Raw genomic sequence first — 23961 nt, 5'->3', positions numbered from 1 at the left:
AGAAATCCTTTTAGCGATCTTAAAAAATACATTTGGTGCAGCCCTGGCTGATTTCTGTTATATGGGCAAAAATTTACTTTGTCAAATTATATTCTTCACAAAGCCTTTCAGCTGACTTAAAAATCCATTTTGTGCAAAACAATGACCATGCATCAGCTCGGAGTGATTGCACAGTAGTTACTTAGCCTGGCAAATGGCAGCAAAATGTCAGCTGAAATGAAAGACACACAACCCAGGGCTTATCAGGGAAAGAGCAGATGATTCATGTAGCATCATAAATAAATAACTCCGACTTTGTGTTGAGGTAGGTTGAACAGCAGAGGTTTCTTTACCGACCATCGTATGTTTTAAAGCAGTAGTGAGGGGGATGCCTTACCTGGTGATAGTGACACGTGTAAGATAAGGTATGGTGTCTTTAATGCTTATTTTTCAAGGTCGCTAAACACGATATTTGTGGATGAACAGGGAGAGAACCTCTGCCCAGTGACAGGCTGGAATGTAAAGTATCATTGAAGTAATGATAGTCATGCAGAGAGAGGGTAATTTCTCAGCCCAATGCTCAGGACTGCTGGAACACCCTTCAGCACTCTGGGCCTTGTCCTCACTACTTCTGGTTGAAGGAGTTGCATCAAGGAAGGGGTTTGCAAACATAGAAAGACAGGGTAAAACAGACATGAAGACACTGGTCTTAACTCATGAAACACTAGCTCCTAACGGTACAACGGGGCCCTCAGCCAGCCAACAAGCGCCATTGTACCGGGCCCTGCGTCAACGTCTGATGTCCCCACCTGGAAATCCATAAGGGGCACTTGCCATTTTTCATTTTGAGGAAGGACCCTGCGAATTCTGTAGCTGGCCATGATCAGGGTGAACCATGTCTGCGGTGTGACCTTCGCAGGTCGTAGGTGCTTCTGCCTGTGTGAGCCCTTTCGCCTGTAAAAATGTTAAAAATTATATTTTACAACCGCGCTGGTGTAAAGAGGAATATATTAACATCTTCTTTGATCGAATTTTGGTTTTCTGATTTTAAAAGGAACGAAAGCATTTTCATGGGCCCTGAGACTTCTGTTGACCCTAAACTGTACCTGCTGTGCCATAATGGAGACTTTGTCCCCAGGGTAACAGCCGGTGGGGCCCCCACGTCAGTGGCCCATTGCTGACCCTGCCCTCAGGTCGATGCGTGCTGGTGAGGAACAAATGCGCCTCGACCTCAGTTTTGTCACTGCAAGATGGGGTCACAGTCTCTGAGCGTGTGCGTTATATAATGCGGAACACACGGGGCCCCTTGCTGCAAGTACCAACCAAACAGCGTGGTCGCTGTCAAGAAGCTTCCGGAGTCCTTAGTCTTTTTCATAAGACCCGCAAGCATTCTCAACGTTCACATCGGAATCGCTATTTCCTCCGAGCTGACTCATTTTGGGGCAACCATGTCACACCTGTTAACCTCACTCCGCTAGGGTTTTCGTCTTCCCTAAGCAACACCGGCGCCAAACACGATGGTGGCTGAGCATTCAGAATTCATTGGCAGGCGACTCTTCTACCTCTAGACCCTTTTATTTCGATGCGACTTTTAACTCCATCCGCGGCAGCTTTGACTTCCTTTCATCCCTCTGAAAACCGAGGGAACTCGGCTGCTGAGTCCCCAAAGGGACTCCGGCTGCTTTGGGGTCAAACTGCGTGTTTTGTGCGTTTCACTTTCCTTCTTCACTGCCCTCCATCAAAGCTGTGCCATCTACATGGATCTGGTGCCCGCCCACACGCAGCATGGGACTAGGAACGGTAGGTTCTAATGGGATTTAAGAATTCTCAATCTGTGCTCCTCAGCCCTGGCTGTGCCTCAGTGTTATTAGAGAATAGGAAAGAAAAAAAAAATCAGATATCCCTGCCTCATCATTGAACCTCCCTGAGCCCAGATCTCCAGAGAAGATGTCTGGGCTTTTGTGGTCTTACAAAGTTGCCCAGGTAAAGCTCATATGTGGGTTGATACCCTATCCATTCTGGGTGGCTCCATCTGTTAAGCATCTGCCTTACGCTCAGGTCATGATCTCAGGGTCCTGGGATCGAGCCCCACCCTGAGCTCCCTGCTCAGCTGAGAATCTGCTTCTCCCTCTCCTTCTGCCTCCCCCCTCCCACACATTTATATGCTCTCTCTTGCTCTCTCTTTAATAAATAAATAAAATCTTTAAAAAACAAAACAAAAAAAACCAGAGTTGCCCAGGTGATGCTCATATTTGGGTTGATACTCTATCTGTTCTTCCAACTAGTCAGGGAATGCAGGCATCACTGTGAAAAGCACTCCTGACTTGACTTTGTTCAGCATTTGGAAGAAAGACATACCAGCGAATAGACGTGAACTATGATGACCGTTATGGGAGATTTTCGTCTAATGAAATATTATCTTCTGTCTCTTTGTTGCATGCTCTTTAACACTTGGGACCATGACATGGACTTTTACTCAGTTTGAAAGGTATATTGAGAATGGTCAGTTAAAGTATGGGCTGTGTGGACTCTGGGAACACCTCAACAACCATAGATCGGCACCTTCTCCGAATGGCCCAACTGAGGTGCACCGGGAAGGACCTGTGTGCCTGCCTCAGAGAGGACATGGAGTACATGTGAACATGCTGTAGACAGAGAAGACCAAACATGGATTCAAACATTCAATCCAAAGCCAGGAGGGAGAAAATCTCAAATATGCAGTCATCGATCTGTGATTGAGCTGATTCTCACAAGAGCCGTGCTAGATAGTTTTGCTTCAGTTGTCATGTTAGATGCTCAATAAACATTTATTGTAGGTGCTTCCTAAACACTTTCAGCCAAATGAATCACGGTAGATGAGCTTTGGGAGATGAGCATCTCCGATTCCATCTTCTGTGTTAAATAATCACCTGTTTTGATTTTGCTCCCCAAATTAAGAGATATTAAACCACTTCTTTTCAAAATGGAAATGGAAAATTGAAGTTTTCCCTTTTCGCAGATCTCTTGGACACTCCATGTTGGAATTTGAGACCTTTCAAAAGGCCTCTTCCGTGACCTAGAATTTGCCACGTGGCCTGTTTCACTCTTGCCGTATTCTTCAGAATGCTCTTTTAGGTTCAAACTGTGAAAGAGTTTTCATGGTAAAAAAGTTTTAAAAATCCCTTAAAATGCCAAGATCAGTTGCTGTACGCTGGCCATCCCAGGGAACGTCTCTGGTTTGAACTGCGGATGCAGGCACCATGGAGCAAGTTTCCAGATGGGAGCCTGCAGCCAGGTGCTCAGGGTGTCAGTTGCTGTTGTCTGGTTGACAACAACGAGACAGAAGGAATTCGGAACCTAATTTATATGGTCAATATTCCAAGGGTAGCTCCTTTCACAGACCTCTGTGTCTTAGGTCAAGGTTTTAAATTCTGAAGCCTGTTGTCTAGGATACCCTTGTCAGTGGGACCATCATTCCTGGTGTGGTCATTCTTAATAATGACCGATTTCTCAAGGGTTTCCAGTGACCTCAGTACTGCTCTCAACTTTTCTCTTGCCGCTCTTCTGCTGTTCCCTAACTCTTGTGTCTCAGTAGGGGTGCCCTATTGCATTTTTCATTTCACTCTTCAACAATGGCTCTGATTTTGCAGATCCCTCAAAATAATAACAAAAGTGGCTGTAGTCATGAAGCACCCCAGATTCTCACAATTGTCTGCTTCTACGTACAAGGTATTAAAAGAAGTTATCATGCAGTGCTTGGGTATGTCCATTTCACATTCAAGTTTAAAGACTTTCCTGCCTAACTCCAGATCTCTATTTGCAGTATATTCTATAAAGTCAGGTAGTTAAGAGAAGATCACATATTTACAATGCAAGACCTTATACATAAATTACATACTCACTCCTCATATAGTTCAAAAGGATATCTTATCGGCCTGTATGCTTTATGCCTCTCCATTAGCAGATAACAGAGAAAGAACATATTGCGGAAGCAAAAAAAAATTTCTGAATGTGGGTGCTTTTCTAAAGGTGTCTTGGGATATGGTTTTAGGTATTTCAATTTTACTGGGCTTTGTCAGAAATAAATCACACCTTTAGTCATGGTCTGTGTCTCTACAATAGTTTTATATATTTAAGTGTGAGTGAATTTGATTTATTTTTCCTGTGTCCACTCAAATTATTCCATCCTATTAGTATTTATGTCAGCTAGGTTGGAGAGTGTTTTATACCTGGGACCTGCACTCTTTTCAGATTCCAGTTTTATTGTGGGTCTGTTAAAAGGTCACTTTAACCTCTCTGCAAAGTGAAGAGCATAAAGACATACAGCCTTTCTGTCACTTCAATACGCGTCAGTAAACATTCAGCTAAGCTTGTGCTGTCTTAAGTTTGTGAAAGAAAAGCTGTCAGGATACAAAGGATGACATGATGAATAATCAAAATAATTCTGAGCTCCAAATCCAAGCCTGTAAGAGGTGTTATGATGGAGAGTCCCGGGCAAAAATCACATGATAATTTCCATGTAGAAAACAATTGAGCTGGCTTTGCCTCCTTCCCCATGATACCATACTGAATAATGTCCTCTAGCTCTGGAGGCCCTCAGGTTACAGCCAAACATTGATTATTTGTCAGATAATGCTATCAGACTTACAAAGACATCCACAGTGCTCCTGCAAGGAAATAAATGACTCCAGCATTCTTTTTGGTGAAGAGAGAGAGAGAGAGAGAGAGAGAGAGAGAGAGAAAAAAAAAAAAAAAAAAAGAAAGAAAGAAAGAAAGAAAGAAAGAAAGAAAGAAAGAAAGAAAGGAAAGAAAGAGAAAGACGGAGGAAGGGACGGAGGGAAGGAGGAAGGAAGGAAGGAAGGAAGGAAGGAAGGAAGGAAGGAAGGGAGGGAGGGAGGGAAGGAGGGAGGGAAGGAGGGAGGAAACACAATGAGACTCACTGCAGTGAGCACTCCAAGAGTTTATAGTGGGTTGAATGTAGACTATGTTTTGATAAAATCCCAAGTCTATTGCCAATATTATTAAAAAAAAATTTTCTCTGTCTAACAAGACATCGTTTTTGCATTTCAGAGTGGGGATTGTAGGGACTTGAAATTTGTGAAGTGGGGACACCATGCCACGTGCTGTGGTTATATTTGCTCACTCAATTTTCTCAGCAGCCATGCAAGAATAGATATTGTCTTGTAATCCAGAGGAAGAATGTGAGGTCTGGAGAGGTTCAGTGAGCTGCTCAAGGTCACCTGTAAATAAGTTTCTTGTCTGCAAAATCTCTGGTTCATTATCAAAAATTGTGGTTGTGTGTCTGTAGAAAATTATTGCTTATGTGTGCTTTTTCCAGAATATTTGATGCCAAGTGAATCTTTTCTCTGTGGGAAGATCCCGTGGCACATGTGAGTTTGAGAACTGGGTTCTCTGCTACCATCAAAAATTTCCCTATGTCTCAGACATTCAGTCCTTGGTTTCTTGGGGGTACCCACACCCTTGAGGCATTTTTTTTTTTTTGGCTTACTCTTGATGGCAATGCACTTGGGGGTGGTCTTTCGCTGTTTTTAGCCTCTCCCTTCGTTTTGAGGGTTATACTGATACATGACAAATTGGAGTCCTGAGGATTTTCTCTGTAACTGGTCACAGCTGGGGAAGATCATATTCCACATTTACATAGGATGAAAGAAATATTGTAAAAGGAAAAAAAAGTTCCCGTGAAAATAAAAAGAAATAGCAAGCACGGGTGTCTGTTTATGGGGGAGTCTCTTCTCTCTTTAAAAGGTGGAGAATTTTCATCGGCAGGAAGTGAGGTAAAGTGCACATTCCTGCTCTGCTGCTGATGTAAGAACAGAATAAGGACACTGATTTCCCTCGGAGCATTAACAGGCTGCCTTTTCGGCTGTACGCTTCATGTTCACTTGCTTTAACAAGATTTACACAGTCCTAACTCACTTATTAAAGCCTTCAAAAGTGTTTTAAGGCAAAGATCTTCAAAAGCAAAACGCATGTCTCAGCCCTCAGTCTGATGCCTACTGCATGGGGTTCACTGATTGCAGTATGTGTGCTGAAGTTGGAAGGTGGCTGCAAGGTCTCTCTAATTCTTCGAGTTCTGATTTCTGCTCTGTTGCTTTCTTTAATTCCTTGTATTGGGCGCCCCACCCCCTGGTATTATATTACGATAACGCTTTTTGAAAGTTTTGCAGAAGACAATTTGAGAATTAATGGATGTTAGATTTTTCAGTGCCTGGTGAGCAGGGAGAGGAAGAAAGAGAGGGAGATGTGGGTGTGGACATAGAAGAATCTAGAAGGAGATGCCTGGAATGTGGTGCAGGCTAAAGCAGAGGGTTAAATCTTACTGGTAGCCTTGTGAAATGTGTTTAGAGGTGGCAGGAATTAATTCCTGTGATCAGCAATCTGTAAATAAGAAACTCTGAAGTGTAAGGGTAATGAAGCAAGGGAAAAAACATTTCTCTAAAGAAAAGCACTCACTAAGCTCATTTGACCGCTTAACTCTTTCAGTCAGCACTTTAGAAAACCCTACACCAAGCTCTATTTGTTTTTTCGCCAGAGAAATAGATGAGACAACTTATATAAACTAAAAGATTTTTTAAATATTGATTTGAAGAAATATAGAAATAAAGAAAAGGGGAATTGTCTTCTTCTGGGCAGCTCACGCTTCCGCACTCGGATCTGCATTACCATTATGAGAAATGTTTTCTAGAGATGGCATATTATGTAGACAGTGGGAAGAGAAAAACCTAGGACATGGACAGTTTGCGTACATTTACCTCTATTAATATCATTAAGCAGGACAACCAGTGACACCACGCTAGAGATGAACTAACCGGCGCTTTATCTCCCGTTGCCAGGGACTGCATGATGAACTCTGCAGTGACCCAAATTTATTACAGAATAGTGCTCATTGCTGCTGTACTGAGCACTCTGTGGCAATTACAGCACATTACGCAGAGGAACCAATCTCAAGGGGGAAATGTCTAGTCTTTTAATCAAGTACTGGAAAAGTCAGGGTGTATAAAAATCACCCTGCGAGATATATATATATATATATATATATATATATATATATATATATATATCTCCCATCTGTGCATGTGCATCTGTATCTGATAACAGTCCTAATTTTGCCCAGAAACTGCTTTTATTATATACAGAAGTCATGAAGGTCCAATGCCCTCACTTCATCTTTGCTCTACTGAAGTCCAATTTTTTTCTTCTGTTCTCAGATTTCAGGAACTTAGAAGCTCAGGAAGTTACACAAAATGAAATAAGCACTTGAAAGAATATTTTATTTTATATGTTTGGTTCTTTTCATTTTTCCAAGAAATACTCTTTTCTTTTCCTTACCTACCTACCCCATCCATCCATCTACCTATTTATCTGAACAGTAAGGGCTTTTCTAGTTTTCAGCAATTTGATTAGCTTCACAGACCCAATGACATCATTACAAAGGACATATTTTAGTATTTAGTGGAAACAGGAAAGCTCACGCTACAAGCATGCTGAATCTGATAAGTCATTGATTGGTTGTAATGGATGGGAGGAAAGCTTATATAAACACAGAGCTAGAAGACATTATTAACATGCTTTATAGGAGAAACAAGCAATTGTTTTACCCAGTTCCTTGAAATATCTTCCAAGAAAAGATTACGAATTAGAGATTTGGGTCACAAATAAATCGAGTCAGTGCAGTTAAAGTTTATCAAGAAGCTTGGTGCAAAACAGTGGGAAGAAGAAAGGAAATAAAAAAGAGGTAAGAGGGACGAAAGAAAAGCCTGGAAGAAAGGCACAGGTTAGGTCTTGCACTCACATCATTAGCAGTTTGCCTTTGTTGGCATGGGGTAGGTTATAAATAATCTCTAGTTTCCAAAGTCATTAGCCATGGTAAAACCAGTTTGTATGGGTAATCAAAGCCTAAAAAAAGAACACTCAGCTATTTTAGAGTTAGAATTATCCTGATCATAACGTTTCAGAGCTCCTCATTGATACCTTTTTTATGGTAAAGGCATTCACTATCTGAAAAGGCTAGGTAAAAGATGTCATATTTGAAAGACCCCATTTGCCTCTTAAGAAGAATGTGGCACCAGTGAGGGGCATCCAGCAAACCCACAGCAACTGTCTTCTCAGCAACTCCTGGGGGAGAACACCCACGTCTTTGTGACATTTTTGGTCAGAAGTACTGGAGCCTGTGACGTCGGGATACTTCCGGTTTATATTGTCCTTGTGAGTGTCTGGATTTTTCCCACGCTCACGTAATACTCAGTAGATGCTCACAAAGACAAGGACATATGGAGGAGTATTTAACGGTTTCGTGTCTCATTCCAGTCACACTGCTAGGGCCTCTGAAATGCACCTGGGGAGCTGCGACCCAACACTTTTGTGAAATGTCAGCAATATGATTTTTAAGCCCTTAAGCTAATGCAGCTCCACCAATATATCTTTACTCCAGAGTATGGATTTCCACTCCTTGGATCTGCAATCAGAGGGAATTTACGTCTCCCACCATGGTCCATTTTTACTACCAATTGTGCATGTCTGATTTTGTGAGGTACTAAACAATCTATTGACAAATTAGATCAGTAGAACACCATTTTAGTAGGAGAGAGATTGGTTCTTGCTGTAATTTATAAGCTCACTCTTTCCCACTTCACCCTTTCTGGAGAGTTAAATAAAAGCCGACGGACGTACATTGCAGAGCAGCAAAAGAAATGAGATGTCAGTGCGGTGGACGGGGCAGGGTTGGGGAGAGAACCTAAAAAACACAACAGATATTTCAAAGTAAGATCTATGACAGAAGACGGGAAGGTCTGTGGAGGGCTTGAAATTAAATAAGTTGGACTAACAGAGATGGAAAGATCTACAAGAAGGGAACTGCAGACCCAGCACTGGGGAGACATTTTTCTGATAGCAGGGAAAGTGAGAACTGGAGACAGGCCTATTACAGGAGAAAGGGAGAGACCAATGAAGCCATGGAAAAAGACACATACACCCGAGTGTCTGTGAACAGTCCCCCGAGGAAGATAGCAAAGTCAGAAAGCACTCACCGCTACAGACAAGCCGGAGAGCGCCTTGCCATTATGGAGTCTTTACAGAGTCCTCTCTATTCACAACACAGAGTACTAACCACTATACGATCACGGCCAGAGTCCTTTCTATTCAGAAAGGGCTTTTTATTTTGTTTTTCTCAAATGTAAACTCCTGGGGGGAACAATCAGTACTATTATCTGGCTCGGTGCCCTACCTTTCGGGGGTCCCCTGGAGCACAGCTCTATACCATGTACCTGTGAATGGTTTCCCCCAGAATCAGGCCAAACCTGGAGGCTCACCGGTCTTCCTAATCCTTCTGGATGGCTCTCCTTCAGTGTCCGTCCAGATCTTTGCTGTGGTGGGCTCTTCATTCAGCCTGCCCTCATCCCACTTGGGAAAATGGAATAAAGCCATCAAATAACATAAAGTTCAATCATGCCTCCTCTCTGAGATTTTCCCCCCTTCTCTTCATGCCCTTTCTTCCAGAAGGGGGTCAATTTTTCTTCCTCCATTATACAGCACAAGATGCATTGGAGGGTCTAGGATTTCTGCAGGAAGGGGCTGAAAGGTAGCAAACTGGAAGAGAGGACAAACTATACTTGTGCAGTGAGCATGCGACTCTTACTGATGTCGTGAATGTCCAATGAAGGTTTTAGGATTAGTGAAGATTATGTAGAGGGCAAAGGTGCCTCCATGATACCTTTGGCAGCACCAAGTGTGAACTGTAGGGTTTACAACCTATAAAACATACATAAAGGGCCTTTCTAGAACTGAAATGAGTTTTATCTTTTTATCTTTCATAGAATGTAACAGAATGTAATGCTTTCCGCTTAGGGTTGCTGAAAGAAAATAAATTTTGAGCAATTTTGAAAATATTAATGTTCAAAAACATTAATTCTTTGCATAAAGCATTAAGCTCAATCAAGGTTTTGGGCAAGTGAATTTCAAATCTCTTTTCTATTTTCTTTTTTTATAATTTAACCAAAAATAGCTTTTCTCCGGGCCCCCCATCTCTCTCTCTCTCTCTCTCAATCTCTCTCATTTTAGGACGCTGATAAAAACTGAACCCTGAAAACAATTTCTTAGGCAGGATGCCCAAAGTTTTCAGAACCACATTTTGTTACATGGGCAGAGAAACAAAGAGACTATGAAGAATTTTTTTTTTATGAAACCTTTATGTGTGGAAAATTTATTTTTGACCTTCTGTTTTTCACAAGAGATACAAAGTCTAGAACTTATATGCAAATATTACTAGTGACTGCTAACTTAACCAGATCAAAAGGTAAGGGATTTGCATCAAAAGAAAATGCATATCCTGTCAAATATCTGCCCAGCCAACTGGTCTATGACCAGTGGTAGTAGTCTCTGAAGCTGATGGAGGGGATTGCCATTTGAGTTGACATGTCAAATTGACCATCACACCAGCCCAGGAAATGACTCAGATGGGTGGAACCAGGATTGAATTTGCCGTTGGAAAACCCAGCTGAGCCCTGGCTGCTACCACTATAAGCAAATGAGGTATGGGTCTTTCCTATCTGAATCTTCAGGATAGAATCACTTGATTCGATAACTATAAAATGCAAGGTGCTGGCTCCTGCTCTTCACTCATCTCCCCAAGCAGTAGAGATATTTCTACTCTGGGTATAGTAATTGGGACAGAAAATCAAACAGCAACCCTTTGGAGCAAGAACGTTGGTTCACTCACTCTTTTTACTCCTTATGGGGCATTTGCTGTCCTAGTGTTGACATTTAAATTTTTCACTTGCAATTAGAGTGGGCTTAAAGGTAGCAAACTGGAAGAGAGGACAAACATACTTGTGCAGCAAGTGATGATCAAAGAGTTGTGACCATGTTGCACTCTTACACACCCCCATTCCGTGAAGTGTTCTTCTTGTACCTGACTTCCCAAGTCCCTCACCCACTTGTGGTCATATATCTAAGACCCTACCTGTATGTCTACCTTTGTCCCAATGTCTCGGCTGCCTTCTCAGACCCTGCCTTGCATCTGTCACTCTACCTCTGGATACCTGACTCCTCTCTCTGAACATTGGTCCAATAGCCCCATCACTGTATTTTATGTCACTTAGTTATATTTTCTTTGTTGTACTTAAACATTGCTTAATATTTCCTTATTGGTTTGTTTCTTGGCTCTCTTCCCCACCCCCACCCCCCAACTAAAATGTACGGGCCATGATTTGGGGGGCCTTATTTTTCTTATTCTTTATTCTAGCTCCAGTATGTAGAACAACATGGCTCAGTAACAGTTTAGTGAAAGAATCAGCCCTGTACTGGGAAATGAGTCAAGATACTCACTGGCTTTTTGCTTGAAGTTTTGAGTATTGACTTTCTGTACACTTTGGGGAAGTGTTACTTCGTGGAGTTGGGGTGCTAACAGCTTATGTGAACACTGCCTGGAGAGTGAACTACACTTGGATGCCAAGACAAACCTCGGAGCATCCACCATCAGTTAAGCCTTAGCCAGCTCGGGTGGCTCTTGGGCCAGCTTCCTTTCTAGTAGGAAACATCTAGTCCAGGGTCAATGACAGGGTCTGGTCCAGATTCAGTGACACTGAGGCCATCACATCATGGTGACTCTGTTATCAGATGACTCATGGAATTAATTGCTCAGATACAGGTCCTTGAGAAACAAGTGCTTGGGATTTCCAAGCTCTTGGTAGATTGGGCTGGGTTACCATCAGACATGACCATCTATCTATGGCATATGGTCCCAAGATGCCTGTAAGTACCTACATTAGTTTTCCAAACATTGCTTTTACTGGCTTGCCTAAAATATCTGAGTAAGTATTATGTTCTTTCACATCAAAGTTTCAGTTCTGTTGCATGCAAATGTATTTGTGAAAGAAAATAGGCTCTGATCAAGCAGTTTTACCTTTGTTTAAGGAGAGTCAGATCACCATTTGATAGAGAAGTTGAGGGGCTAAGTTCTTATGTGGGAAGGCAGGCTGCCTACTATGGAAAAAAATAGGGCTGAGTGGGACTTAGGGTCCCAGAATGAACCAACCACTCAGCTGTCTTCACCTTTGGACCTAGAACCATGTACAGAACTTGTATATTAGTTATCTTAGATTGGGTTCCCTTCCTGCAAGATTTGTCTTCCTGTAAGATTTGTCTCAGGTGAACTCTGAAGTCCCATAAGTTTGCGAAGCCTGGATTCTAGGAAAACAATTTGGTAAACCAGATTTAAATCCATGTTTCCTAGATGACTCACCTTGGTAGCAGAGGAGAAGTGTTAGCTAATCCTTAGTAACATTCCATGAGTTTTGTGTTCCCTGGAATACAGTGTGGGAAACACTGCTGATTCAACTTCATAGAAATATAAGTCAGCCAGAGGGCTCTAGCTAACATTTACTACATTTCATCCATAAAGAACTCAAGAAGAAATTGGATTTCTGTGGAAGGCCGTGTTTTGTGGGAATTTTTTTTTTTTTCACCATAGTTTGGTCCAATCCTTTTCTAGGGACCTTCTAGAAGCAGAACTATAAACTGAAAGACACATCTCTTTACGTTGACATCTTATTTATTTTAATATATGCCAGTTTTTGCTCTAGTTTTTATGCGTTCTGACTGTTATCCCTTTGAACTTTTGCCCCGAGGCCGTTTAATCATGATTGGTTCAATTGTGTAAATCAAATAAACAAATCTTGGCCAAGGTCCCCGGGAGGTATTATCTTGGTGTTTCTCTGAGTGTGTTCAGAAAGCTCTTTTTCCCAGTCATAGAGCCATGGCTTTTGCCATGTGTTCTTGAATTCAAAGAAACCTACTACTTTACAGAAAAAAAAACATCTTAGATCACTTAAAGGCTCTTCGTTCCTAAAAAGAACACATTTTTGATTGATCTTAAGTCTCTAATTTCCTTCATATTTTTACCTTAAGAACACATTTGGCGAAGGCGTAGCCACACGGAGTCAATTGCTTACAACCCCACTTCATTTTTCATGTCTCTTTCCCCTAAGGATAGTTTCTGTGTCGTCGACATGTCTAAGTGTAGCCTAGACCAGAAGGGTATTTTCTATTGCCATTAAATAGTTACTCTTATTTAAACGCAAAGATGTTCTTTTTCCTTTTGGTTGACACTACCTCTGACCAGATGATAAATATCGGCTGAAATTGCTCTTCTGCAATAAATAAGCAAATAGGATGACAGTGGAGTTATTATGTATTACCCCAGGGTAATACAAGCATAATTTGGGAGCTGCATCGAAGACGGGCTTCTCCCCCCATCTGTCCTTGCAATTGTAAATATAGGTGGGATGTTTTATATTATTAATCAAGAAACTTGAGAAAATTATCATTTTAATAGCCCTTGTCTTCCTTTAGAAAGGGAGAAAAATGGGCCACTTATGTGAACATAATTTCATTTCTCCAAGCTGTTTAAGATAGTTATTTTCATGTGGAATATTCACATCAGCTTGTAAACTGATATATAAGAACTTAAGTTAAAATGTTTCCACTCCATATACTAATGTGTAGCTCTGGTATTCATCCAAGAATTGGGCCCCTCACAATTATAGCATCTGTTTTTGTTTGGTTAATTTTATAATCTCAGATGTTTCCATAAATCCTGAATTAAAGAGAAAACTGCTGGGACCAATTTGTGTGGGTAGGCTACATGTAATAGTATACCATCACTGTGTAAGGGTGTCTTGCTTTTTTTTTTTCCTTGTGGCTTGTTATTACAGATATCACATTTCAGCAAATGCTTCCATGCCTTAGAAAAAGAAAAGAAACAGTGGTACTGCACAGAAAAATAGTCCATTTCATCTTGTTTCGGTTAGATTATGATATTTGGAATTTAAGCCATTTGTGCCATTGGGAAGATGGTAACAAATGGGTTGGTCCCTTTTAGCTCTATCCTGAAATTTTTTACACAGTTCAGAGATGTTTCTGGTTCCTTAAATTAGTTCAGCGCACACTGACAAATGCTTTCCTAGCATTGAAAACAAAAAACAAAAAGCAGGGGCAATAAACAGGATGGCCAGGGACACAGAAATAGCTTGTTTTCTTCCTCTTATGTACTTCATTCATTCATTCATTCATTCACTCATTCGGAGACAGAGAGCGAGCACAAGTGAGCACACAACGAGTAGGGGGAGGGGGAGGGGGAGGGGAAGAGGGAGAGGGAATCTCAAGTGGACCGCCCTGCTGAGCGCATGACCTCACACAACCCCGAGACCATGACCTGAGCTGAAATCAAGAGACAGATGCTTAACCGACTTAGCCACCCAGGAGCCCCTTCCTTATATGTACTTCAAAGAAGAATGGAGACAATGAAAATGTGGAATACTGTCCAAAGGCCGATATTTTGTGTTTTTCCAGGTCACTGTTCAGATATGTTCATTGTTTTAAGGTCCCTTCAGAATGTAAGGTACAACTTAGAAGACAGTACCTGGAGTTTTTAACAAGTTAAATATTTATTCAACCATTGGAAGGGTATTTAAGAGAAATCTCATTATCACTGATGAAAATGGAATCACAAATAAAAAGAAGCATCTCGGTCAGCTTCTGCTCCTTTGCTCTCTAGGTGAAATCCTCCTTTGAGTCGTGCTCATTTGTGGATGAATAATTTGGGGGACTCCACTGGAGGATTGATATTTTTAATTGAAGGCTAAAAGCCTGCTAGTTCTCTCTCTCAGAGCATAATAATTTTTCTCAATAAAATGAAGTTATTTATCTAATTTTCATTTAGAAGACAACTGAACTTTTTCAAAATGGCCCCAGTTCTTTTATAAAAATTAATTGATGGTATTCATTTAAGTCTAACTTCTGAATTTTTAATTTTGGAACCAATTTTATGTGCTTTGGAGAACATAGTTTCCCCTTTATTGAGAAACGTGATATAATTTCATTTGTCACTATAACTCTGAGGAATGCCCTTAAAATAATACATTATCCTTCAGTAAGCTTTCCCCTACAAGTTGAGTTTTGGTTATTTCAGATAAGAACTTGCTATTTTATTTAGAGAAAACTTTGTAGTAGTCGGTTTTAGTTATTTGAGAGAAAGCTGTAAAAGATTCTACAGGAGAAAGTGGCAGCTCTGTGAGGTAAGGAAGGGGTGGGACAGGGTTATGACTCTGGAGTGTGACAGGGAACATTCAGGCATAAGACCTTACATGAGGTATCTAATGTCCCTGAGCTCAATTATGAATGATAATAATGTTGAAAGTGTGCTAAGAGGAGGAAGGGGAAAACTAGTATAACATGCCTCGCATAATGTCTGGGAGAAACACACTATATATAAAAAACTGAAAAATTATATAATATTAAAAACAAATGATTTTCCAGGATGACATAGTACCAAAAACTCCCACAAATTTTCAAGTCTTCCTTTGCCAAGACTTGTGTGATTTAGATATGACTAAAAATGCCAAAGAAAATGAAATCCTTCTGCCTTTATATTCCAATATGCCCTTTCAAGTCAGTCTAGAAGGGAATATATGCTATTTAAGCAATTATAGGAAGCGAGGTGAAATGGATCAATAATATTCCAATTAATATTTATATTATTGGAACCCTATTGAGTTGACAAGCAGTTAATGCGGGTCTACTACAAGGGTACGTAGCAATATTTTAGATATGGGCCAGAGTTTCTCAGATTCTGGACTTCTACCTAAAACTTGCATGAGAAATTTCCAAGAAGCATTGAAGAGCCAGAAAGCTGAAGTATTGTGAGTATTATTCCCAAAGGGTATTAGACTGTGTCCAATGAGAAAGTTTCACTCCTCTACAGCAGATATCCAGGACAGACAGACAGATTCTAGCAAATATTTATTGTTTCTCTTTTCTTCTTTTGATGTACTTCTGGAAGTCAGTGATAGCACTTAGTTCCACTTCTGGTTTCTGTATAACGCTATACCTTCCCTCTGTTTCCTCCTGCCACCCCCTCTGCCCACGGGACCCTGTCAGGAGTCCAGGCTTCCAGTCCAAAGTCTTGGGCAGATAGTGCTGTTTTTCGTATTCCTTCCAGCATTTCCCTTACCTTTCTCCCTATCTATGAAAACCCCTTGTCTCATTTTCCTCTAACTTAAAGGTATTTTTTCAATCGCATCCTATCAGGCATATTTCACCAGTTTCCCAGACTTGGCTAGAAATGCCTGAAATCTGGTTGGGAACACGTAGCATTCTAGTTACTCATTGCTGTGTCACATACTACATCAAAATTCAGTGGCCTCAAGAAAAAGTGATGTTTTGTTGTTCACAATTCTGTCGGTTGGCTGGGTGGTTCTTGTGTTGGTCTTCCAGAACTTGCTCACGGAGTGGAATTCAGTGACAGTTGACTGGGGGTGGTCTCAGCTAAAACACTGGGCGGGCTGTGCCCCTTCTTTCCACATGGTCTCTCATCATTCAGGAGCCTGGGCTGGGATCCCTGTCATAGCAGCAAGTATAGACCAAATAAAGACAGAAGGGGCCAGCTGCCTCTTAAGGCCCAGATTCTCAAATGCACAGCACCATTCCCATAGCATTTCGGTTGGCTTACGTGCCAGATTGGATGTATGTCTGGAGGTATTGACTTTGAAATTTTATCTATGTACCTATCAGTATATATACACATGCATTTATGCATGTACAAACACAGACACATGTATTCGGAGGACATCAGCTTACATCTTATCATAAGCTTAAATGAAAAATACAATAACAATATTATTGGGATATAAATTACTATCTTATCAGAAAAAAACATACCCCCACAAAATTTCCTCTAATATATATGCTGACACAATACATTAAGCATATTTTTGCTCACTCTTAGGTACTCATTTCTCAAAAATTATTCTCCCACATTTCTAGAATCTAGTATAGGTTTTTTTTTTTTTTAGGTTTAGACACTACGGATATAATGTTGTCTAGCAAAAAGGTTATGCATCAACAGTTTCCACTGAAATGAGCTGTCATCAGCACATTTCCTTATGAAATAATATTCATTAAAATAGGATATTCTCTCAGCTGAAGTGACAGCTCATCACCTTGTCAATTTTCTATAATAATATACACTTTACAATCCAGTGTTAACAAGACACAAGGTAGCATTTCAGTCATCTAATATAGTGTCAAAAGGGAGACTTGATATACTGTATTCAAAGAAAAGGTGCCAATTAAATGTATTCTCTCTACAGTCAGTGCTCCAATACCATACAATAATGTGATCTGTAGCCTTGTTATCCAATATTAGATACTGGTGTTCAACCACATTCTGTTTCTCTTTCTCTCTTTCCTTTTTCAATAGTAACCCCAAGCATATTGTCATAACTGCTACAAGACTTGGCAGGGGGATTGCCAAATCAGGGAATGTCGAGACCGGGAGCCTAGGCAGATGCACAGGAATGGACAAAAAAAAAGCAGAACATTTATTATACAGGAAGGAGCATAATATATATGATGAACATGTTTGGAGTCTGTCACAGCTAAATTGAAATCTTTACCACCGGCTAGCTGTCTGCATTCAGGTACTTCATTAACTTTTTCAAGCCTCAATTTCATTTTATGAAAATGGGGATATTAATTCAACCCAATTTAGGGGCTGGGGGGGATACGAGGATTACATGGGATAATGTTTGTAAAGGGTTTGGCCTCAGAAATGCTAGCTCTATCCATGTGCCTCACTTAAAAGATGTCATTCCATTGAGAAGTGACTTCTCATTCCTACAGCTGCTCCTCTGAATGCTTGCAGAGGTTTCTGTCTTCATTTTTCAACAATTTGTGTTTTTCTTTGTATTCAAAGGAAATGCTTGTAGCTCACTGCATTAACTGAATATGTGGCTTGAAGTCTTTCATCTGCTTGGAAAAATTCTGAGTTCTTAAAAAAAAAATGCTTCTAGCCCCTTCTCTTTCTCCTTCCCTTCTAAAATTCCAGTTATATTTATGCTAGTCTTTAGCACTAATTCTAGTATCACTTACGTACCTTTCTCTATTTTCAGTTCTTAATTCTTCAGCCTGACTAAACCTCTCTTTAGCTATGTCTAATTTGCTGGTGAATTCCTACACTACATTCTTTTTTTCTTTAACATTGTGTTATGGAAATACTCAAACACACAAAAGAATGGAAGGAATTTTACATTGAACACTCATCTATCCATCAACTATATTCTATCATTAATATTATACTTGCATTATCACATATCTACCTACCCATTTCTGTATCCATTCATCAATCCATCTTACTCTTTAATACATTTCAAATTAAAATTCAGACATCAGGATACTTCCTTCTAAATACCTCAGCACATACACCATTAGCTGGAGTTCAGCATTTGTTTTTGTGTGTATTTTGTTGGAGGTAGAATTTACATACGATGAAACACATAAATTGTTAGTATTCATTTGCTGAGTTTTGATAAATGCAAATGATTGTGTTAACCAACCCCCTATCAAGACACAGAACATTATCATCACCCCAGAAAGTTTCCTCATACCCCTTCCCAGTCAATCCCAACTGCCACACTCATAAGCAAGCACTGTTGGTTTTTTTTTCTCCACCATAGAATTGCCTGTTCTAGAGCTTTCTATAAAGTGAATTCTACAGTATGTATCCTTCATGTAAGGCATTTTTACTCATCATGATGCTTTTGAGATTCATCTATCTATTGACAGGTCTCATCTTTTGGGGTTAAATTGTATTAGCAGTTAATTTCTTAGAGTGGGTATAAAAAACACCACAAACTGAGTAGCTTGAAACAATGGATGTTTATTGTCTCAGAGTTCTGGAGACCAGAAGTCTGAAATCAAGGCATTGGCAGGGCCATGCTCTCTGATAGCTCTAGGGAAGAATCCTTTTTGCCTCTTTTAGTGTTTGGTGTTTGCCAGCCACCTTTCGCATTCCTTGGCTTGTAGATGCATCACTATAATCACATGACTGTCTTCTCCGTTTGCATCTTTATACTGTCTTCCCTCTGTGTTTCCGTCTTTGATCCAAATTTTTCCTCCTTTCATAAAGACACCAGTCATATTGGTCAATAACTTTGTTTTTAACTTGATTATCTCCATAAAAATCCCATTTCCAAGTAGGGTGAAATTCTAAGGTATGGGAGCTAAGGATTTCAACATATCTTTTTGGAGGATATAATTCAACCCGTAACAGTAATATCATTGAATAGTATCCCATTGTATGAATATTTTATAGTTTATTTTTAATTTGTTCCCTTGACAGACAACTAAACGCACTGCAGTTTTGAGCTATGACAAAGCTGCTATAAATACCCTTGTTCAAGTCTTTTTGTGATTGTGTGTTCATTTGTCTTAGTTAAAAACTTAGGTGTGGAATTGCAGGATCATAGGAAAATATATGATTTAGTTCTATAAAAAAACCTGTCAAATCTTTCCCCAAAGATTTTGTACCATTTTGTATACTAACAACGTCTAACAATTTTGGTTGCTCTACTTTGTCACTGCCACTTACAATATTGTTATTGTTTTATGAGGTTTTGTTTATTTATTAAGATTTTATTGGTGTTAAAAGAGCTTAAGACAAATGGACCAAAAATCAGAAGTTGCCTTGGTACAGATCTTCCTTGGTTTGGAAAACTCAGAGTAACTGCTGCTAGGAAGGAGAACAAAGCAAATAGCACAAAGTGGAGGCAAAACATTCTAAAGAATGACATAGCGGAATAAGATAGGGGGCATGGCCATTACCAGGGGATGCCTCACACAATGGGTGATAGTGGAAACCTATCCAAACTCTATGTCTCTATGTACCTTACCAAAAAAGGGGGAACCAAGAACCTTATAGCACTGGCAACAAATACAAGCCCTGGCTAGTAGGAAAGTGGCTTGTGTGTCTCTGTCACCTTGCACTAAGTGCAGAGCTGAACATGTGGCTCGATCTTACAACCCCGAGATCAAGACCTGAGCCAAAACCAGGAGTTGGATGCTTAACTGACTGAGCCACCCAGGTGCCCCAGAACCAACTTATTTCTGATACTCCTTTTCCCCCCAAAATCAGAAACAACCCCCACCTCACTGACCCTGTGCTTACAGGTAGAAGGGCTTTAAATTTAGGGATGACTTTGGAGAAAATGGAGGGGTGGGGCACTCAGCTTGTCTAACAGGTCACAGGGTTTGTGAGCATCTCCATGGGGATGGGGATGGGCCTTCTTGGCTGTTGTCTTCCACCAAATCCTTGGGAAGGATTCTGAGAAGAAGCCATTAGCCAGAGAACAGCCACCTTCCTGCTCTATGGCCTCAAGGCCACTCTCGCCAAGACCCTTTGCAGTAGGGGGTTGAGGCCACCGCACATGGTAAGCAAGCACTTTTCTTCTCAGAGTGCAGGGGAGACTGGGGAGCTGCCCAGCCTGGAAGTGTGCTCCCTCACCACCTTGAATGTAGGAAGACCCACCGACTCCCTGCACACCAAGCTCTACCAGGAGGTAGAGTTCGCCCACATGGACACATTCCAGGGGCAAGACAAGGACTTTATCTTACTCTCCTGCATGTGGGCTACTCAGCAACAAGGCATTGGATTTTTAAACAACCCCAGGCAGCTTCACATGGCCCTGACCAAAGCATGATATGAAGTCATTATTGTAGGTAACTCAAAGGCCCTGTCCTCACAGCTGCTCTGGAACCACCTGCTGAACTACTACTAAGAACAGAAAGTGCTGATAGAAGGGCCCCTGAACAATGTGGGAGAGCCCCACACAGTTCAGCAAGCCCTGGTAGCTGGTCACCACCCTCTACCCAGGAATCATGTGTGATCCCAGGAGGCTATGATCCCAGGATCAGTCTATGAGCAGAAGAGCCAGAGCTGGCCCTGGAACATGAATTTGCAGACCCATGGCCAGATGGGCATGACTGGTGCCATCCCCAGCCACATGGATGCCATGAACATTCCCCTCCAACTTCAACCTGGTTATGCAACCCATGCTCCCACTGGGGTATTTTGGACAAACGGACCGTGGGAACCCTCAAAGACAAGACTGGTCCAGAAGAACAGCTTTGGGCTTCCTGGGCTCAGCCAAAGGAATCTTCCCGGCAGCCAGGCCAGCCAGGAGGTGGCATATCAGCTGTTCTCACAGGACGCCCTGGCTCAGGGCTGTATCTTCAGGAGCCAGCCCTCCCAGGGGAGCCAGCCTGAGCTGTCCTGGGACAGTTACCTTGGTGATGAGTTGAAGTCACACATCGACGGGGCACTGTTGCAAGACGACTCCTATCAGCACAGTGGAGTAAAGCTGTCCCAATACTAGAGGCGGACTTCGTTGGTCAGTATCTTATTCTGAGTAATAAAAAATAAAATAAATAAATGGATACCTGTTTTCCGCTGCTAAAACTGAAGGACCACTGTCAGCAACGAGAGCAGAGGAACACCTGAGGGACAGAGGAGCCGACACAGAGAGAACACCCACCACTGGCCAGCAGGGCAAGGAGAAGGGAGACTGAAGGCAGAGCCTGAGTGGAGGAGACCTAGCCAGGAGCCCTCCGCCAGCCCCTCATCACGGACGCCCCATGCCAACGCCACCACACCTGAGTCTGTGACTAGGGTGGAGGGAGGGAGACCCTCATCTCAGACTAGGCCTTTCCTCTGTTCTATTCTCTCTTCTCTTTGATTGAAAGGGGACTAGGTTTTGGAAGAAACTCCTTGCTGGTTGCTCCCTGTGGGTGGCCAGGCTCCATGCTGGCTCACTGCTTGCGTTCTAAGAGGGTTTTCATTCAAAGCAAGTACAGTGTTTCAGGTTTTTCTGTTTTTTAAAGATTCTTTCAAAGGAGGACTGGAAAATATCCTTACTGAGTTTGTCTGTAACATCTTGGTGATGGACCTGGGAGATGCCAGAAGCTTCCATAAATGGAGTTTAAACAAGCCAACCTTCCATAAATAGAGTTTAAACAAGCCAACTGGAGATTAGGATCCACACCTGTGACAAGATCTGGAGAAAGATTTCTGCTCCATTTTGCACATCACGATGGAGCCCAGCAGGCAGTGGTCACCCATGAAGATGAGCTAGTTGAGTCCAAGGACCATGGGGACCATGCACTCTAGCTCAGTGGCCTGGGTGCTCACCTTGGTTAAAATGGGCCTCGGTTGCCCAGACCTCCACACACATCTGTGTTCATGAGCAGCTCACTCTCCATGGTGAGCTTTAGCATCAGGTACGGCTTCTTTTCTGCAGAAAACAAACAGCTCCCCGGTCTCCTTGTTCAGTTGCTATAGCTTCTGGAGCTCAGCATGCTGTCCATGTTCCTGATCGGGTTGTGCAGGGACAGAAATGATACTGAGTCCTGATGCAGAACAGCATGACTCTCAGCCTGGTCTGGTAGGTCTTCTCGGTCAGCAGATTAATGACTATTACTTGGAGCACAGATAAGCAGGGGTGCACTGCTTTGCCCAGCCAGGTATAGTAGTTGCTGGTGGCCAAGGTAACCATCTTCCTGGTGCCTGGTGGATCTTGGATCAGGCTCATCGGTCTTTGCTGTGTGGTCTTTATGGTATAAACCTGAAGAGTGGTTCCGGTTGGGGAGTCCTTGCGCCGTGAAGTTCTTGGGCAGCTGAGATCTGATGATAATGTCCTCCAGCTGGTGGCTGATGTAGCCCCCACGTGGAGGTCTCCTCCAGGGCAAACATTTTCAGCATGCTCTGCGTCCTGTTGAATGAGGTTGACTCCCACCTGAAATCCACCTGCAAGTTATGATCTCCTTTCACAGGCCCGCCCAAACTGCTCTGCAGCTCAGCGGTGATGTCATCACCACAGTTAACAGGGACCTTGATGACATGGCTGATCGCTTTCCAGAGGGGATGCCAACCACGCTTTTTTTGTAGGCAGGCATATCTTGTTCCCTTGAGTAAGCTGCATATCTCAACCGAATTATGACTAAATCCTCATCACCAGAGGATTGATATTCAGTCTTGGGCGAAGTAGGCATTTGTCTTCTTGTTAAGGACTAGGTCGCAGCTGACCGTGATGTTATGCTGAGACTGGGACTCTTTTTGGTTTCTCATCATAGTTGGCCGGCACCTGGACAAGGGGCCCAACTTTGTTCTGGTGCTGGGAAGCATTCTATGGCAGGAGGATGCTCTGTGGCCCTTCTCCACCTCCAGCTTCTCTGGTTCCTCCAAGCCGGTGGAAGGATTTCCTGACCGCAGCAACTCCGAGTTGTTGATTGATCTGCGGAGTGGTGATGGGCCCAGCCCACAGCTGCGCCTGCTCAGAAGGGATCTTGACTAGTCAGCACCTGAAGCGGTGGTCCTCGATCAGGGGCTGCCCCTCCGAGCTGTCCCCGTTGATGTACTTGAGGCTTTTCTGACGGGCGCGGGGCGGTCCAGACAGCAGCACCACGACCCAGTTGGCCTCGGCAGTAATGAAGCAGTGGAGGAAGACATTGTGGGAGCCACGATAACCCTCCAGAGGCGGTTCCCAGAGAAGCCCATCCTTGTGGCAAGTCGCCTCTGTGCACCTCAGGAGGTGATTTACATTGTGGCTGTAATGGGGGTTACACACCCACTTTTTGCTGGTATTACAGTAGGTCATGCTAGCAGTACTGTGTATTCTGCAGTAACTGCAGGCAGGAGCTGGGAAATCCCGGGAATAGCAGGTATCTACCTTTTCGAAGTTCAACTCAGTAAACAACTGGCTAGTCTTGGCCACACCTGTAACCCAGGATGCCCTGAGTGCCCCGACCTGCCCTGGAACTGTCAGGGTCACTGCACTGCCCATGTGCGCGGGAGGCACTGTGCAGCCACCCCTGGACCTGGAAACACCTGCGTCTGGCTGGGAAGGGTGAAGTCCATGAACTTGAACTCGGAGCCATGCAGAAGAGTTGCTCGTCCTCCTCGGTGTCCCCAGCAGGGTGAGCGTCTGTGAATTGGGACCCTGCCCCCAGCCCGGCTCCCGGCTCACGCCCTCGGACTGGGCGGAAACGCTCGCGGGGGGACAAGGGGTGCCCACCGAGCCTCCGCCCACCTGCCCCTCCCATCCCTGCAGAAACCTCAGCCCCTGCTACCACCACCTGCTGTGAGTAGTTTTAATT

At 42.6% G+C, this 23961-nt stretch overlaps 1 pseudogene; it reads right to left on the bottom strand.

The window, feature by feature from the left end:
• Positions 1–21838: 21838 nt before the first annotated feature.
• On the bottom strand, positions 21839–23648 carry LOC112815036 (regulator of nonsense transcripts 1 pseudogene; annotated as a pseudogene).
• Between the last annotated feature and the right edge of the window lie 313 nt (positions 23649–23961).

The sequence above is a fragment of the Callorhinus ursinus genome, unplaced genomic scaffold (assembly GCF_003265705.2).
Source record: "Callorhinus ursinus isolate GAN/ISIS: 27379988/994484 unplaced genomic scaffold, GSC_fseal_2.0 scaffold30, whole genome shotgun sequence".
In the NCBI taxonomy this organism is placed as follows: Eukaryota; Metazoa; Chordata; class Mammalia; order Carnivora; family Otariidae; genus Callorhinus; species Callorhinus ursinus.
The sequence above is the reverse complement of the archived record's forward strand: the minus strand, read 5'-3'. Positions and strand labels throughout refer to the sequence as shown.